Source organism: Vicia villosa, linkage group LG1 (assembly GCF_029867415.1).
Source record: "Vicia villosa cultivar HV-30 ecotype Madison, WI linkage group LG1, Vvil1.0, whole genome shotgun sequence".
In the NCBI taxonomy this organism is placed as follows: domain Eukaryota; kingdom Viridiplantae; phylum Streptophyta; class Magnoliopsida; order Fabales; family Fabaceae; genus Vicia; species Vicia villosa.
In genome coordinates this window covers 110,441,856-110,462,428 of record NC_081180.1, presented here as the reverse complement: position 1 = coordinate 110,462,428, position 20,573 = coordinate 110,441,856, and positions in this window count along the sequence as shown.

Sequence of the window (20,573 nt, the reverse complement as noted above, 5' to 3'; positions counted from 1 at the left end):
ACATAAACAAATCTTTTATTCATTCATTATATTTTTTTTGCAATAATGGGAAATGTTACAACATTGGAGCGTAGCTCCTTACAAAAGCAAATGATAAATGAAAATCTAAACAAATCCTAAACATCTTCATCAGATGAAGAACCAAATGCATTGTGCAGCTTGAGCTTCATGATTTCTTTCCCATAGTAAGCTTTCAACTCGGCCTTTTCAGCTCTCAGTTTGTCGACAACATTCTTCCAATCATCAGGAGTCGGAGCGTTGCTTGTCGAGGCTTCAAGATTCTTCTTGCTTTCTTTGATGTATCTTCTGATTGCGGCATCTTTTCGACGAATCTTCTCATCTTTGCTCATGAGCCATCCATCTTGATAATAGAGAGTTTCTTCGTGATCTTTCACTCTTTTCTTCAACTTTCTATTTTCCTCATCAGTTTTACGAAACTTTTCTTCCCAAGCGTCTTTTTCTAACCTCATCTTGGCTAAAATCTCTTGGTATTCTTCCGTAGTGTCAATGGGAATGTTGGGTAGTTGAGACACCACAGGGAACATGGGTTTTTCATAATCATAAGGCATTTGAAACTCCTTTGCTCTTTTCTTTACCCAGCAGGTATAGGCGTTTGTAGCAATGCAGTTTCTTTCCCCACCTTTTTCTTTTCTTCGGACGTCGTACCAAGCTCTCACCATTCTTGCCTTCAACCTTTGGGGATCTTCCCCTTCTCGGTAAAAGTAGCATTCCACTGCGAGACCAATTGGTTTAACTGAATTTGCATACCCGGGTTGTCGTCGGGCTAGGACCGTATTGTAGTTAATTCCTCCTTGTGTGCCAATGAGAGGTACGTTGGCGAACTCCCCACAACTATCAATGGTTTCTGTACCACAGCGAGCCAAGGTATACCAATGAATATCATTATTAGCAAGAGACATAAGTCTTCGAGGCCAACGTAAGCCTTCTCGGTTTTCCGTGAAAATAGGGGACTTAGGTAAGTGTGAAACAATCCATTTGTACAAAAGAGGTGCACAACATACAATGAGTCCACCGCCTTGGCGATTCCTATGATGGATAGAGAAATACGTGTCACCAAGCAAAGTCGGAACAGGATTTCCAATCAGAAAGATCTTTATGGCATTGATATCAACAAAGTCGTTGACGTTGGGAAACAGAACCAACCCATAAATGAGCAAGGCTAATACAGCTTCAAAAGCTATCATGCTACCAGTGTCAATGAAATCAAAGGCTTTCTTTATTAGAAACTGCGAAGTCAAACCCGGAAAATTTCCTTTGGTAGTCCAATTACTTTCTATTTCAGATTTCTTCAAGTGGATACTTGCTGCAATGACTGGTGATTTAGGAATGGCTTCCAAACCATTGAAAGGTATTTTGTCAGACACAGGAATACCCAAAAGATCGGCGTATTCTTCCAAGGTTGGTACCAACTGATAGTCTGGAAAGGTAAAACACCGGTAGACGGGATCATAAAACTGAACCAGAGTTTTGAGAAGTCCTTCATCAACATGAGTGTTCAAGATAGGCAAAAGCTTTCCATGGCTTTTCCTAAAATCAGAAGGATTTTGTACAGAAGATGCTAACTCTTTCAGCCTTTCCACATTAGGCATTTTGAAATCATACTTTTTGGTATGCCTTTTTACCCACTCCATAACTTAATCCTATAATGTTTGCAAGGAAAATCCTCTAAATTTTTGGAAAAATCATGTTTTTATGGAAAAAGATGGGTTTTTTTAATGAATGTATGAATGCATGGATGCGTGGATGCCACATATTCAAACATGGTAAAGCAAACATGGTATTACAAACATGGTAATTCAAACATAGTACACATAGGTTCAAAGGTCCAGCGTCACGAGCATGAGGTCAGAGAACCAAACATGGGATAGTACTAGGGTTTATCACCTGCAAAACATGTTCTACTGATACGTCAGAGTCTACATTCTTCTTTCGGATATTACCGGCTTGCACAACTGAACTTGTGAGCTAGAAATATTCTCAAGAAAAACTCGTCTGAGTGTGGTTCTCCGCATGACAACTATCCAAGTCTTCACCTGGATCGTTTCTGCACCACGTCCTAATAAGGCCAGGATGGGTTGGGGTTCTACAGCCAACTCAGCTTCTACAGTTCAATGAAAGCAATAATGTCTTCGCAACTGAACTTGCTAAACATATACTACAAACAAGGAACCTCCACTGAGCGGAAGGATTCTCATGCTGACTTTTTAAGGACTGAACTCCTTGTATGCCATACATGACTATACCCTCCACCTAATTCTTATGTGTACTTAATCCGGGTTAGGATTTGTCCATAATGTATCACTTGTAACAGAATCACACCAGTAACAGAACCAAGGAACCACACATGTAACAAAAGCATAACAAATAGAAATAACCCTTTCTTTGGAAACAATAAAAAGATGGTCCCCAGTGAAGTCGCCATTTTTCTGTCGCGGGCGAAAAATCGTTTTGTTTCCTCTTTTGAGTGGGATGAGACACCTGATGCCTTCTTTGGGCTCGAGTGCTCAAAAAAATGATTTTTCTTTGTACCGACCAAACTTTTTATTATTTCCAAAGGAGGAAAAGGAAAAAAGCTGCAATAACCTAAAAGTGGGGGGAGAGATCTTTGGGTAAGAGGGTTGGTTATACGAAGGGAAGGTATTAGCACCCAACGTATCTATAGTACTCTATAGGTTTCTTTGTTATGTTTTATTCCATTCTTGTTGTGGTGGAGGTTCTTGTGAAATAGGTGGGACCTAAGGTGTTTGTTTGATTATGCTCGCAAAGATCATCGCGATCCTCTGCATACATATCCCCTAAAGGGAATCAGAGCATCTGTAGCTCGGGGTCTACGGGTGCTAAGGTTTGAATGGTTTTTTTTGTTTTGTTTTGCTCGCCAAGGATCGACCTTGTGCCTACGTATTCTCAAAGGGATGTTGAGAAAGTCAGAGCAATCGTAGTTCCCACTTATGCTAGTGGAAGCAAAGAAAAATAGACAAATGTCGTCTAAATGCTAGATGTATCTAATCTATATCATCACATACATCTGTTTGATTTTGTTTGAAAATCTTTTCATTATAAGCCCGGGGCCATGCCACTTAGGGTGCTTAGAATGATAAAGATGTTTTTGTTGTTTAACCAGCCTTGTGGCAAAAACTTTCAATGAAGTCAGCCTTGTGACAAAAAGTTTTAATTAATCAGCCAGCCTCGTGGCAAAAGTTTCAATGAAGTCAGCCTTGTGACAAAAACTTTGATTAATCATCCAGTACGGTGGTAAAACAGTTTGATTGATTAGCCAGCCTTGTGGCAAAAAGAAATTTGATTGATTAGCCAGCCTTGTGGCAAAAAAGTTTGATTGATTGATTGTTTGTGATGATATATAAGAGATACTCCTAGTACAGAGATGAAAAATGTCTAATCTCCTAGGGTATTTGATTTGGATATTGGGGATGCTTATAAGAAGCCCGTGGGTCCTTGTACGAAGCCCAAGAGGAGGCTATCCGAGGGTCCTTGCATTGTAAGCCCAAGAGGAGGCTATGGGAGGGACAATCCGGGGTCCTTGCATTGTAAGCCCAAGAGGAGGCTATGGGAGGGTCACTCGTTTGTACAAAGCCCAAGGGGAGGCATGGTATAGTTGGTTTGAGCTCTTAGAGCGATTTCACCGAGAAACCATACTCTATGTCCTAACCTAAACTAGTGGAGATTCTTTGCACGAAGCCCAATAGGAGGCTATGGGGAACCTAGTGTTGTACTAAGTTGAATAAGCATATAACACAATCACAAGTATGAACAAGTACGAACAAATATGAACAAGTACTTGAACAGATATGAACAGTTATACATATATGACAAAGTGTGTGTATATAATGGAGTTTATGAAGGAAATATACCTGTAAGCATGATCCATTTGTATACACAGGGCTCGGGACTCACACTCGGGGAGAGGTCCATTTGAGTTTATTCAAAGCTATGTAAACAGGTATTCACAAAAGGGCTCGGGACTTATACCTACATGGAGGCCCATGGTATATTTTTGGGAAGATTTAAAGAAACCTTCATTTTTGGTTTGTTATTAAAGTTAAAACAAATAGATTGAGCTATGTACAAAAGGCGTACAATGAAATACCTAATTTCATGTACTAGAGTGGGTATGTACAAAAGGGCTTGGGACTTATACCTACGTGGAGGCCCGTGTTTTATTTACAAAACATGGTTGACTGTTTATTTACAGACGCGTTGTTTGAAAAAACGGTTTGAAGATTTGTTTTGAAAGAGTTTTCTGTACAAAGAAAAACTGTATAAAGAAAAGGAAAGGGACTTATACTCTCTAATATTCGAGAGGCCCATGTTTTATTTTCATAAAACATGGTGGATGGTTTTAAAAAAGAGTTGAAAGATTTGTTTGTTAAAAAAACTGTTTGGAAGTTTATTTGGAAAAAGTTTTCTGTTAAAACAAAAACTGTACAAAGAAAGACGAAAGGGACTTATACTCTCTAATATTCGAGAGGCCCCACATCGTTTTGAAAATCAATTGATCAATTAAAAAGATTTAATCAATAGTTTCCTTTGAAAATCAAAAAGAAATGGTTTACCGTTTTTGAAAAGGAATCGGGATCGCTCGTTTTTTTTTAAAACGATTTGAATTTTGAAAGAAATCAATTTAATCGAGATAAACAAGAAGATTGTCTTCAATTAATATTTAGATGATTAGGGTTTGCTTCAAAAAATATTTACAAGTGATTAAATTTGAAAATCAAATGAAAAATAATATTTAAAAGTATTAAAATTTCTTAAAACAAGTCATTTTAAAACTATTAAAAAATGTATCAAATAAATATTTTTTGATGATTTTTTTTTATATTCTTAAAATATGTATATTAAATAAGAAGTGTTTAAAAAATGAAGAAAAAATAAGTTAATTTGATGTATTAAATAATTAAATGAAGTTGTGAAGAATTTGAAAGAAAAAAGTGTCAAAAAAATTGGTTTTGTCTTCCAAAGGGCTTGAACCCACGCCCTCTCTCTCACATGCCAAAACCTGGACCAACTGAGCCACGCTTGTGGCTTGTTAAACATACGCGTTCAATAAAATATATTTTCAATCAATTTCCAAAAACCTTTGAACCAAATCTGGCGCCAAGAACAAACCCTCAACAAGAATTTGAAAATCTTCGAAACTGAATGAAATTGATCAAGTGAAGGGTCTATCTCACTCGTTTTTTCATAAGGAACATGATGGTGATCTTTAATTTCATTTATTTTTGCTCTAAGGTGATCAATTTTGTGATGAACACTAAGAACCCTAATTCTGAGTTTCAATCTGAAATCGTGTATAATTGATGAATTGTGAAATTGATTGAGGGCTATTGATCAGTGATAGTGCAGAAACAAGATAGTAACTCAATTTTTCATTTATGATGCATGTATGTATGAGTTTGAAGTTCAAGAGAGCTTACCTTCAAAAACGGCCAACTGAGAATCGAATTCTGCAATAGAGGTGTTACAGAAGTTGTTTGATGATCTGGATAGCTTCAATGGACCTTATGGAAGGTGTCTGGATGCTTGGAATCATCTGAATTCTTCTGGGCATGGCTATGGTACCCGACCTGCATAAGCTTGGAGTGAGAATCGAATCTGATGATTCTGAGGTTATTGGCTATATGTGATGGATTGGATAGTTCATATGTGATATATGGATGATGTTAGAAGCATTAGTTTGGACAGAAATGAGCTTGTGTGGATTTTGGCATGATAAGGCTCATTTGATGTTCATATGGAGGTTGAAAAGTGAATCTGAGTTTTGGGGTGATTTGGGGTGTGTGAGTGGTTCAAACACATCCCATATGATGTTTATGAGTTGTTAGAACCATCACTTTGGCCATAACTTCAATGATTTGGAGGTTGAGTTTTCTACCTCTTTGAAAACTTAAGAAACTTGCATTCTAAGAAAGAAAGAGAAAGCCTATAATTTGTGAGACTTTGGTGTGAATTTGAATGAGGTAATGACCTCTATTTATAGGCCAAACATTCTGAACTCAGAGCTTTGCAACTTGATCAAAGTTTGATGATTTGGCTTAAGAGATAAAAAGGAATCTTTTACATTTAATGCAAAATGGTTAAAGTGACCAAACCATGGTTAAACTTCAAGCTTCTTATCCTCTTCCATTCTGATCTTCTAATCAGAAAATATCTTCAATTATTGTCTTGATGCATCATTACTTGCATTATTTGGCAATTTGGTTCATAACTTTGCAAAAATGGCTTGAAATTTCAAGTGAAATGGTCACTAATGTCAAAATTCAAAACCATAGCTACACTCCATATTTTTTCATGCTCTTGGACATTTTGTAAAGCTCATGTTACACACTTCAAAACCCTAGTTGAAAGTTTCTTCAAGATCCTTAAGGAAGTGGGTGAAAAAGATCCATGAACTTTGAGAAAAATGAAGTTTTAAGTGGATTTTTCAAAAAGTACCAACTTTGAAGCACCATATCTCTTAAATGGTTGATCTTATGGAAAAAATTTATATGTGTCAAAGTTGTTTATTGGATCAAAATCTACAACTTTCATGTTGGAAGTTTTTTTCAGTTTGTAGGTGAAATTTTGAGAAATTCCCTTTCAAAGTTTGGAAAAAACCATGAAAAACACTTAGAAATTTTTCTAAGTATGAAAAGTCAAACTTTGACTTTTTGATTCTTGATTGATTTTCTTGATTTTTCTTGATCAAATGACTTCATATATCATATATTGATGATTCAAAACTTCAAAAGTCATGGTTGACCAAAATTCCCCAAAAGTCAATGGTGATCTTGTACAGTTGACTTTTTCAGACGAATCGCGTTTCTGGAGATTTCAAATGAAACAGGCTATCCTCACCATATGAATGGTATGAATGGATCATATTGAAGCATTAGAGGATATTGAGCCATGGTTTGAGTTGTGACACCATGTCCTGATTAAAAAGTCAGTTGTTCAGTGAATTAGGTCAAAAAACCCTAATTGTCGACCTGATGAAATTGATGACTGTGGATCTTGAATTGAGATGCAATTTCCATTGTATGTTTTCATAGGGATTATTTGAGGATGATTGAAACCTTTGATTGACTTCCTGGGGATTTTTAGGGTTTCCCAAATGTGATCCCTGATTTCAGTCCCTGATAGTTCAAAACCCTGATCTGAGGATTTGTCTGATCAATCTTGGTGTAGGAGATGTTCTGAGCCAACAGATTAGGTCAAAATGATGTACTTGGGGTTTTGAGGTCATGTCCCAAGTCATTAGGTCAAACCCTGAGCAAAAGTCAAGAGCATGCTGTCTTCAGTCAAAACCCTAATTCAGTCGATTCAAAGCTGTTGAGTTTGTTGAAGTGAATCTCTGAGGACCAAATGTTGATTGTTGATGAAGATAGTTCTTTTGAGATGAAGGGAGAACAAAACCCTAATTGATTGTTACTTGTACTGATGAGTGATTTCTTGATTAAATCCTGCTGAGCCACAAGTAGCAAACACAAGCTAATGCAATTTGTTAGAGATGCAAATGATGCATATGCAATGATATGAGGTGGTATCTTAGGTCAAAAATTGGGGTATGACACCTTTGACTGAACCTCTTTTTCTTTTTCTAATGGATAGTATCACACCATTTGCAACCTCCAGAGTTTGTAGATGGATAAAGGAAATTTAGGACCCTTTTGCCCCTTGGTGGGGAGTTAACATATGTCGCCTTCCCTCCATCGTAGTTGTGCATCTTCGTTTAGGGTATTGTCCCAGTTGGACTGACCCTTGCCCCCGAGTTATCGTAGAGCGTCCTTGTAAGTTGGCTATGTTCTAAGATGAACCCCTTAATGACTAGACACATCTTGAGTGTATCTATGAGGGAACTCTTTTGTTGAACCAATCCTTGCTCGATGATAACCTTTGTTGTATTTATAATCCTATTATGACAAGGCGTGGTGAAAGACATCCTCTTTACCTTAAGATCATTCTTAATAGTTTATCCTCTTTTCTCCATAGTCTAGGATCCTTTTGATTTTCTTCGGGAATTTCGGGAAACCGGCTAGCATGGTAAGTAAGGATGCGGGCGAAGATGGATATGCAAATGTAAATGTATGAATGCATGAAAATGCGAATGCATGCGTATGCAAAAGACTCCTTCATATTATAACTCCTTGCATGCAATGCAGACATGTGACGTATAGTCCTAGGGATAGCCTTAGAGGCGAAATTAGACCCTATTGAAATCCTTGCAAGATAGATGTTATGACACGCCAATGGGAATCCCTTAGACTAGGGAGTTCGTAGGAGCAAGCACGAGGTGACCGTTCTAGACAGTCACTAAATCACATGGCCATCGAGAGGCCAATTGACGTGCGTAAACGAAGATGTCCTTCGAACGAAGGATGTGATTTTAGAGATGGGATCCCTACAGGCTAGGGAATGCATAGATATAAGCACATGGTGACCGTTCAGGACAGTTACCAGCTCTCATGGCCATCGTGAAGCCAATCGACGTGCGTTAATAAGGACGTCCCTCAGGAGAAGGACACATTATTGTAGAAACACACGAACGTTAAAGAAAATCCCTATTGGCTAGGGGGTTCGTAGAAGCAAGCGCAGAGTGACCGTTCGAGACAATCACTATATCTCATGGCCATCGAGAGGCCAATCGACGTGCATTAATGGAAATGTCCTTTGTGGGAAGGACACGTAGCTACAGAAATTCAAGGATATAAAAGTAAAATCCCTACAAGCTAGGGAATGCATAGGCGGTGATATCCTTCGTGGGAAAGACATGGTCTTTAGAAATTAGAGTCCCTACAGGCTAGGGACCACGTAGGGATACCTGCAAAATCGAAACGCATAGATATTCGAAGTATATAAATTGCAAACATATAAAGAGCACAGAAGCACAAAAGTCCTAGGTTCATAGGTTCGACGTAGCGGCTCTAGGGAGCCTACCTTTTTATGGGGGGTTCTAGAAGGTCTCATGGGGTCGTTCGTAGCCTCCGAGACTTTTTGTCTCTTTGGATTTTTGAATAACTCATTTTATCCATGAGGTTCGAATTTTTGGGGTAGGTTCTCGGAGAGATCAGCCAAGTATCCAGTCCTGCTCTCAACAAAGTCAAGCCTCGTTTTGGACATTTTCGAATACTCAACCCACTCCGAGTGGAGTTATCAATGAGACTGGTAGGCGATTCGATTCCCCCCTGATCTCAAAGTTAACTCCCACACTTAGGGTTTAACACAACATAAAAAAACCAGCAATGCATATAATATATAATCAAACATTTTAAATAAAACATTCAATAAAAAAACCAATGACAAAAAACAAAACAAATAAATAAAATATTTATTATAAAGATGAATCTCCCCCAAACCCTAAAAATGGCAAGTTTGCCAAACCCTAAAATGCGCCAAACCTAAACCCTGCCAAAACCTATAGGAGCATAGTATTCACTATTAAGTTGTCCCCAGCAGAGTCGCCAGCTGTAGCAACCTGCCCTAAAAATTAAGACTTTTAGAGTCGCCACCTATTCTACCAAGGCGAATAGGAAACCTACGCAGTTAAGAGATCAGGGTAAGATACTATATTCAGGTCGAGGGAAGGTGTTAGGCACCCTCAACCCTTTCCTATGGCTTTGAATCTAAGGTTAACAGTTTTATGGCTAAGAGTATTAAGGTAAGGTTTATGCTTTCGAGGGTTAAATAATTAAGGGAAATGAAACGGGGAAAAATGAGATTTAGAGGGAAGGGGACTCGCCTTGGTTATCCAAGTGCCTACGTATCTCCTTAGGGAGAATCAAAGTCAACGTAGTTCGGGGAAAGGGTTGTACGCCCTTAGAGTTGAAATTTGATTTGAGATGGTTTTAGAGGCTTTTTGAATGGCCTATCGTAGTTTTGAATAAGGATGAAAATCCTTAGTTTGATTTGAAGTGTTTTGACTGTTTTAGATTTGGGAAGTGTTTTAGGATTAGGCGTACAACCCTGATTTTAATTTGTACTATTAACCGCAATGATCGATAGATTCGATCACCATAGTTAAAAGATTAGTAGTTGCATCGTTACCAATTTTAATTGATGGATTCAATTATCACTAATAACGAATAAAAGTATTTTTTATAGAAATTTTAATGATTTAATTTGTATCATTATCCCTTGTAATCGATTGATTCGATTAAAAATAATAATGAATTCAAATGGGAAAATTGGCTAATCATCGCAACCAATAACAATGGTTGAAACCCTTTAGCCAAATAAATGTTATTTTAATTTATATTTAATTAAAGAATTAAATAATTTATTATTACCCATCGCGACCAATAAATTTAATCGAAACGAATAATAAATTAAACTCTAACCTTTTGGCCAAATGGCCAATGGGATTGGGCAAACCCTAATGCCTTGATCATTCTATGTTTTTCGTCCTTTTTATAATTAATGTTGATTAAAATAAATAAATCGAATAGTCGGAAAAATAATCGGGGAAATAATTCTAAGTCCTAATTATAACCCTAATTATATTATTAATATCCAATAATCAAATTATATATAAAAACATATTGATCTAATTATACCATTATGCAAATAATATAAGAATAAATAAATAAATAAAACAAAATAAAATAAAATAAATAAAAAAACAAAATAAAAAAAATAAAAAATTAAGAAAACCTGGGCGTGTCATCCCATGTGGTGCATTGATGAGTGCCTATGGTGTGCCATCATTCCTTGGGCCTTTGATCTTACTACGTGAAGATCAGATGGTGATGAATTGAAGGTGTATGGCAGGCGTACGTTGATGTGCAGCATTAGATCACACAGTTTGTTTATGTAGAAAATCATGTAAAACTAAAGGGAGACGCTGGGTCTCGAACCCGCGTCTTGAACGTCACGCATGTATATCTCTTGCCAACCGTGCTGGAATTGTTAGTTGTAACCATGATGAGACAAACACAATATAATAAAAAACGAACATTTGAATTGGCAACAATTTCGCGCCCAGCACCCACGCTCCTTCTTCTTCGTCGAGATAAAATAGTTGCAGACCTACAGCAACGGTTTCTCCTGCGTGGCTACATGTCTTCCTCCTCCAATATCGTGACTCGACACCAATAAACGCACAAAATTAGTCCAGAACAAGTATATATAATCCTATGAACATGCTAGTCCCGTCTATTTGGCCTAAAATTTCCTCTAATCGGTAGCCCCAATTTGAAGAACTTGAAAACCTAACAATGGCATTTTGCTGTACATGAGCCGAAAATCAAATTAAAGATACCAGCAACATTCCATGCATCATTATGAATCAGAATATGAAATCAAAACGTGTTAACCGTGAGTGAATATAAGAAAACGAAATTGAAACAAACGTGGAAAGAACCGTGGCTTGGAGGATGCGATTCCGGGCACGACAAGCTTCAATCTTGATTGGGGAACGTCCACGAAACTTACAGGAACACGTTTTAATACCTAGAAGCCTTTGAATCTCCTTCCAACTTCCAAACCGAATCCAAAATTCTCCTGACTTTTTTTGTTCAGCATCAACGCTCCTGGGCTGCAAAACCTCTTTTTTCAGCCCCCTTTCCGTATGATTATCTTAGGTACTTATATTGCAATAGATTAGGTTAAGAAATTTGAAGAAAATCTTTGTAATTTCCATGATTAGTGTTTGATTTGAAAATCTCCATGAAATCTTTCTAAACTTGCTCAAGCTCAATCCAATATTACCAATATTACCTTGCATGAATTTGGACGTGGTATGTGATGTTTAATTGATTTGATTTGCTTGGAAAATAAAACTAAAACCAATCCTTTCACAATTTTCCTTTTATTTTGATTTAAATTGTTTTTAAATGGATTAAATCAAATATAAATAAAATAAAAATCATGAAATAAAATTCATGTGATTAATGGGCCTCTCTTGAGCTTTGGGTCACGTGGGGAATTGGAATATATAGGCCCATTAGTCAAAAATAACCAAACTTGCTCACTTTGCATCTTATGCATTTCCTCAAAATCGCCCAACTTGTACAACTTGTATCTTGCTCAATTTTTGACATATGAAAGTGTTCTTGGACTCTTTAGAAAGCTCAAAGAGTCCTCTAAACGATGCCTTTGGTTTTATCTCAATCGGAGTTTCCATGCTCAAGTTATGAGCTTTGACCCAAAAGGTATATTTTATTGACTTTTTGGAGGACCTATAATCTCTTGTACCATATCTCCCAAATGATGCATTTTTGGCTTTGGCTTGTGAGAGACAAAGTTGTAGAGAATCCAATTTCCTTCCAAATAGGCTTTGAGTGAGGAATTTCTGATAGAGTATGAGAGAGTTATGGCCGGTCAAAGTTGAGTTGACTTTTCCTATAAGAAACCCTAATTTGAACCTTTGAATTTGTTCATCTCTGAGTTTCCATTAATGGATCATGATCATCCTTTGATAAAATGATGTATATAACCTCGAACACTTTATGTTGACCAAAAGTCGGGAGTTTTGATAGTACTTTTCCCATAGTTGACTTTTAGATCAACATAGTCGATTATTGATCATCTGGGCCATTGAGTAAGAAGTCCTTGGGATTGAAGCTTGAATTTTGACATGGAGATACTTTGAGACATATGAGAGACCTTGAGATCCATTTGAAGCCTTGAATATTCACAATCCTTTGATAAAATGTAAACCCTAGTTTTGGAGATCTTGGATTAGGAGAAGCTTTGTCTGATAGAACCATGAGTGCTCTTGGGCAATTGAGGAACCTTTGATTGACTATAAGAGGGCAAATTTGGGGTATGACACCAAGCCCCTTGGTGAGTCCCATGAATTTTCTCTATATCTTTCCATAAAATTCTCCTCTTATCCAATGCATTACTTGCGTAAATAGTAGTTAGCCAAAATTTGAATTTTCCAGTTATCATACACACTACAGTGTATAACTTGGCTTGTACTTCTAATACATTTTACTTCCACCTTATTTACATCCCAATGGATCCAAAGTCTACCATTTCCATGACAAGTATAGTTATCGAGATTATTCTCATTAAGATGAAGTTTCTCTCTAACTTTAGCATCTTTATTTTCTTTAACTCTTGTTTCGATCAAAATTGTAATTTCTGGCTGAAGCTCTAGGAGACAGGAGCTTATCTCCCTTATCTTTCCAGCCTTGTTAAGGCCCCTTACATTCCATGAAGCAATCATGGCCTCTATCTAAAAATGGGGGCCATTCAAAACCTCCAACACCCTAAATCCATTGGTACAATGCACAATAGTGGAAGACTCGACATAAGTAACAAATTTACCTCTGTCTTTTGAAGCTTTGCTCACTCTTGTCCATATCTTTTCATCATCTTCAGTAGTTTGTGTCCCCATCTTATCTTAATCTCTAGTAGCTTTACTCATTGTTGTGTCTTTTCTTGGTGTAGAGATTTCAACAGGGCTTTCTTGTTTTTTCTCCTGTTGAGGCTTAGGCTGCCATTTTTTATTCTTCACCCCAGCACCACATTGATGCCCTATCTTTTGAAATTTATCACAAAACTTTAGTCTTCATTCATACTCAATGGATTGCATCATTATTTGTACATCTTTATCCTTGATAGCAATTTCATCCACCAATTTTCTAGTAATATCGACCTCCACGAGCATCCTGGCATAGGATACTCTGAGTTTGTGGGTAGTGCATTCATCAGTAACCATGGGCGTACCTATGGCATTGCTGATTTTGTTAAGGCTTCGTTCACCCCAAAGGTACAATGGGAGCTTAGGGAGTTTTATCCATATCGGTATGGTTCTTAACATGTCTTGCTTCAAACCAAAATCAGGTCTCCACTCTTTGAGTACCACCGGCATATTCCTTATTGTATAGGGACCCTTCCTTATTATCGCTTCCATCTCGTCATGTGATTTGAATCTTAGCAGAAAATATCCATCGTCGTAGGGGGGACTTGTTTGGTTTACCTATACTCGAAGTTAGAAAAAAATTTCTTTGAAAGATAAAGCAGTTAACTTTAATTTAACTAAGGTATGAATAGTATGTTTGAACCCATTAATGACATTGTTAAAGGGTCTTATGATAAATATTTGCCTAAAAAGACCAACAATATAAATTAGCCTAAAAAATGTTAAAGTTAGGACAATGTTACTGCATGCTTAGAATGCATTGAGGGGTATTTCCAGAGATGCATCTCCAAATATCTCATTTCTTGTGCAATAAACACGTATCCAATAGCTTTGCGTAAAATAAATTCATGGGGTTTTAAATAAATGCATCTCTAGATTCACCCTAAAACATTTATGAATATGCATCTTCGGACCATATTTTGTCAAAATGGGATGGTTGGCTGAATTTTGAGGGATGGTGTAATTTTAGATACGTTCGGAGATACATATCCTAACACCAAGAATAATGTTTCAGGGTTTTCTAAAGTGTATATATATATATATATATATATATATATATATATATATATATATATATATATATATATAAAAGGAACGTATCATATGAGAATGTCATTTTTATATGAGAATATAAGAATGAATCTGAACCATTAGATTTTAAAATAAATGGTTTAGATTATTTGTCATTTTTTTTCTCTCTCCTCCATCATGTATTTTAATAATGGGGAGAGAAAAAAAAGAATGACACATAATCTTTATATTTATTTTAAAATATAATTGTTCAGATTCATTCTCATGTTCTCACATAAGAATGTCATTTTCATAGGATACGTTTATATATATATATATATATATATATATATATATATATATATATATATATATATATATATATATATATATATATCTGTCTCTCTGTGTGTGTGTGTGTGTGTGTGTGTGTGTGTGTGTGTGTGTGTGTGTGTGTGTGTGTGTGTGTGGGATAGGATCAAATGACACCTACGTGTCAAAGTTTAATTTGGCACCAAATCTCAATCGTTAAATGAATTGATAAAACAACCATATAAATAGCCTATTTTATAGGCGAAAAAACAAGCTATATATTTTTTTATTTAATTTAATTTAATATGACCCTTAGATCAAATCTTTTAACGGTTGAGATTTGGTGTCAAATTAAAATTTGACACTTTGGTATCATTAGATCCTATCTCATATAGGATCAAATGACACCAAAGTGTCAAAGTTTAATTTGACACCAAATCTCAACCGTTAAAAGAATTGATCAAACGATCATATAAATAGCCTATTTTTTAGGCGAAAAAATAGGCTATGTATTTTTTTTTATTTAATTTAATATGACCGTTACATCAAATCTTTTAACGGTTGAGATTTGGTGTCATTTGATCATATATATATATATATATATATATATATATATATATATATATATATATATATATATATATATATATATATATATATATATATATATATATATATATATATATATATATATATATATATATATATATATATATATATATATATATATATATATATATATATATATATATATATATATATCAGGAGTGGCCCTGAGCACGGGCTCGTGGTGCGTGAGCCCAAGGCCCCAAAATTTTAGGGGTGCCAAAATTTTATTTTATCCTTACATTTTAGAAAAATACTTGCTAAAGAGAATCTGGATTTGTAAATGATAAGGCTAGTGCTAAAAAGATTGAGAATGAAATAGAGATTGAATGTGTGTTTATTCAAAAACGTCAAATTAGTAGAAAACAACACTATGATGAAAATCCATCTCAACCCACACAACTTAATCTTGAGTCTGCTAAAGAGTCTTTTGGAAATCATTATTTCTTATGTATTGTAGATCAAACAATTATCTAACTTGATGGAAGATTTGAGCAGTATAGCACATATGAAAATATTTTTGGATTCTTGTTTAGTATTGAAAGGCTTAGATCATTATTTAGGAACTTGAAATCATGTTGTAAACATCTTGAAACTTGTATAAAATATGACGATTCTCTTGATGGTAAAATTTTGTTTGAAGAATTGAAAGTTATTAAAGAAGTTTTAACAGTTGAATCAAAATCAAGCTATATGATATTGAGTTCTTCAAAGACTTTTAATTGTTTTCCTAATGCATATGTTGTATACAATGATGAGAGACTAGTATGCTATTTATAGATAAAACCTAACATACTAACTAATGGGGTTTTTCTACAAGGCCCATTACACAAGCTAACTTAATAAACAAGCTAACTTAACAAATTAGGGTTTAAACACTAAAACCTAATTTAACATCTAACAACCCTAGCATCTTCGACACCAGCATGTGAACAACCTTCGACTTCATGCTTAATCCTGTCGAACCAAGAAGCTACCCTTCGACCATACTAGAGTTCGATCCAATATCTCACAAATCTCCACCTTGGATCTAACTCTACAACATCAAGGGAACAAACTAGCTTTCTTCATGCAGCTTTATCAACTGCAGACAATGGAAAAACTTGCAACTCGGCAATGAGGAGAAGTGAACAATGTGCTTAGTTCTCTGACGAAATGTAGCCTCACATCAATGTGCTTAGTTCGTTCATGATAGACTGAATTCTTCGACAGGTGTATTGCACTTTGACTATCACATTTAACAGTGATACCTTCACCTTGAAGTTTCAACTTCTTAGCAAAACCGTCAAGCCACAATGCTTCTTTCACAACTTCAATTAGGGCAATATACTCCGCTTCAGTGGTTGATAGAGCAACAACCTTCTGAAGAGTTGCTTTCCAACTAATTGTAGTGCCAAACATAGTGAAAACATATCCAGAAATAGATTTTCAAGAATCCATACAACCTGCATAATCAGAGTCGACATATCCTTCGATTACTGCTTTACTATCTTCGCCCAAGGCTCCACCATAAATTTGGACCTTGTTCAGAGACCCATTTATGTACCTTAAAATCCACTTTAATGCTTGCCAATGAGCCTTTCCAGGATTCATCATGTGCCTGCTTATAAGGCTTACTGCATATGCTATGTCGGGTCTAGTACAAACCAAAGCATACATCAAAGAACCAACTATATTAGCATATGGGAAGCTATTCATATAGGCTCTTTCGACATCATTACTGGGACACTGATCAGTACTCATCTTGAATTGAGGGTTTGTCGGAGTCATAAATGGCTTTGAATTCAACATACCAAAGCTTTCGAGAATGTTTCTTAGATATGCCTCTTGAGATAAGCATAACTTCGACTTCTTTCTATCTCTTCGAATGTCAATTCCAAGAATCCTGGAAGCAGCTCCCAGATCCTTCATATCAAACTCCTTATTGAGTTCAGCCTTCACCCTCATTACATCTTCGACATTGTTGCTTGCTATGAGAATATCATCCACATAAAGCAACAAAATAGCAAATGAATTACCAGGTCAAAATCTGAAGTAAACACAGTGGTCGAACTGACTTCTAATGAAACTTATGCGTGTCATGAACTCGTCGAATCTCCTATTCCACTGTCGAGGAGATTATTTCAGCTCATATAAAGATCTCTTTAGCTTGCACACATAATCTTCCTTCCCCTTTTCGACTTACCCTTCAGGTTGTCTCATCAGGATCGTTTCATCTAGATCACCGTACAAGAACGCAGTCTTCACATCCATTTGTTCTAGTTCAAGGTCAAACTATGCCACCATGGCAAGCAACATTCGAATGGACCTATGCTTCACAACAGGAGAAAACACATCATTGAAGTCGACACCTTCTTTCTGAGTGAAACCCCTTGCAACCAACCTTGCCTTGTATCTTTTTGACGCCACTCCTTCGATTCCTTCCTTAACTTTGAAAATCCATTTACAACTGACTAACATGGCTCCAGCAGGTTTCTTGATCAATTCTCAAGTGTGGTTATCATGAAGAGATTTCATCTCATCATCCATGGCCTCCAGCCATTCAGTCTTATTTCGACTCCTCATAACTTCCTTAATCCAGCATTATTTATAGATATGTTGTTGTCGAAACAGCCTCACCCCAAAACATCTTCTTTAATCCAGCACTAGTCAACATGCATCTGACTCTCTCCAAAATAGTTTGATTAAACCTTTCAGCCAAACCATTTTGATGTGGAGTACCTGCAGTAGTTCTATGCCTTGCAATACTAGAGGCAGCACAAAAACTGTCGAACGCCTCATTGCAAAATTCAAGGCCATTATCGGTTCTCAACCTCTTGACCTTCCTGCCAGTCTGATTTTCGACCAGAGTCTTCCAACTTTTGAAATTCTCAAAAGTTTCATCCTTAGTCTTCTGGATGAATACCCTTAACTTCCTGGAATAATCATCAACTATAGATAGAAAATATCTTGCTCCTGAATGTGATCGACACCTTGCAGACCTCCAAAGATCAGCATAGATATAATCAAGGGATCCGTGTGTTCTTTGTTTGCCTTTGTTGAACTTCACTCTGCAAGATTTTCCAAGTACAAAGGGTTCACAAAACTTCAGCTTTTCGACTTTATATCCACCAAGCAGATTTTGTTTCCCTAATTCGACCAGGCCCCTTTCACTGACATGTCCCAATCTCATGTGCCAGATTTCTGTCTTCGACAAAGGTTTCGTGGATGCAACATTTTTCGAACCACTTACAACTTCAGTCTCAAGGGTATACAAGTCTTGTTTCTTCACGCCTCTCAAGACTTCCTTCGACCCCTTCATGACTCTTAGGATACTTTTCCCTCCATGGAAAACATATCCTTTCTTGTCGAATTCACCAATAGAAAGCAGATTTCTCTTCAAATCAGGAACATACCTAACTTCAGCCAACAACCTTATTGACTCATCATGGAGCTTGAATCTCACAGATCCAACACCAGCAATCTTGCAAGCTTTGTTGTTTCCCAGCAGTACTGATCCACCATCTTGATCACATAATTCCTCCAACAAGTCTTTGTTTGGAGTCATGTGTCAAGTGCAATCTGAATCCATAATCCACTCCTTCCTAGAGTCACTGCTCGAAACTATAAGGATATCAGATGATTCGAAATCATCTTGAACAATGGTTGCATTGCCATTATCCTTAACTCCATGATATTTCAGGCGTTCAGGGAACACCTTTCTTGTGTGACCCTCCTTCTTACAATAGCATCAAATGCCAGATGCTTCGCCATTGTAAGACTTCGACTGGCTTTTGCCCTTCTTCTTGTCAAACTTACCATCCTTTCGCAAGAATTTTCCTTTAACGGCCAAACCTTCACCAACCGTCGAAGGTTTATGCTCCTTTCGTTCATTCAAGCCTTAGAATACAGGGCTGATTGAACTTCTTCAAAGGTCAAGGACTCCCTTCCATACAAGAGAGTTTCTTTGAAGTGAGCATGTGATCGAAGAAAAGCGCACAATAGTAACAACGCTTGATCTTCATCATGTTGTCGACTTGTTGTTATAATTGTTATTGTGGGTGTTATGTTGTAGTTGTGGATAATTATTGCAAATATGTTGTTGTTGTTATGTGGTTGTTGATAGTTGTTGCCATTGTTGTGACGATGTTGTCTTGATTGTTGAGGTGCAATTATATTGTTGTGTCGTGTTGTAATGATGTTATGACGAAGATGAAACCGTTTATATTAATAATAAACCTGCGACGATGTGATGTTGATGATTTGCCTCTATTTATTGGCAGTATATAAGTTGGAGGTTTTGCCTTGTTGATGTTTAAGTTGTTGTTGTTATTGAAGTTGCATTTTGTGATGTCACATTTCATCGAGTCACATACCTGCATATTTGCGATAGCCTGGATTGGCAAACACGTTGGTCTGGATTGACAAAACTGCGATGAAGGCTTATGCCTTGATGATGCCTCTATTAATTGGCAATTATTAAGTTGGGAGTTCAGCTCCGTTATTAAGTTGGGAGTTCTGCTCCATTGGTACCACATGCATATGCATTGTAATGAGTCGCATTCCATGTTGCATATTTGAGTTGTTGTAATTGGTAAATTATTTGTTATGCCTTGTTGATGTTTATGTTGTGGTTGATGTTGTTTGGAAGTTGTGAAGCGGTGATTTTATACAAACCGAATCTAATATATATTTATCATACACTCTATTATATGGTTTGATATCTCACCCCTATGCGCAGGTAATCCAGAGTGAATGTTGTTTACCTTCAGTAGTTCGAGTCAGGTGTTGATCGCTCTGATACGTAACACTCGGGGGGAGGAACACATGTTGTTTTATTGTTGAATTTACTTCAGTTGTTGAATCTTAAGTTGATTACATGAAATACTTGTTGTTATGAAGTTATTTTTAGTTGAACAAAAGATGTTATGTAATTAAGTTGAAGTTGGTGAATCCACTGTGTAGTATTAATATAAGTTGTTGTTATTTGTTCATCCAAGTTTCAAAGTGTTATGTATCTGTATTACATGTGATTGAATTATATGTTGATTGTTTTTAAAGTTGAAAAATGTAGCATCTCATTGTATTTTGTACTCTGATTTTATTAATATTCGTTGGATAGAAATGGGGTGTTACATTAGGCCCAACCACGTTTCTTAACATTTTTATAGAAAAATGTTATTTGTATTTTATTTTAGAATTAAATATGTTTGAGTTTCTCTTAAATATTTCATATTTTACTTTTAATCCCTCCAAAAATTTCCTTTAAAAAATATCC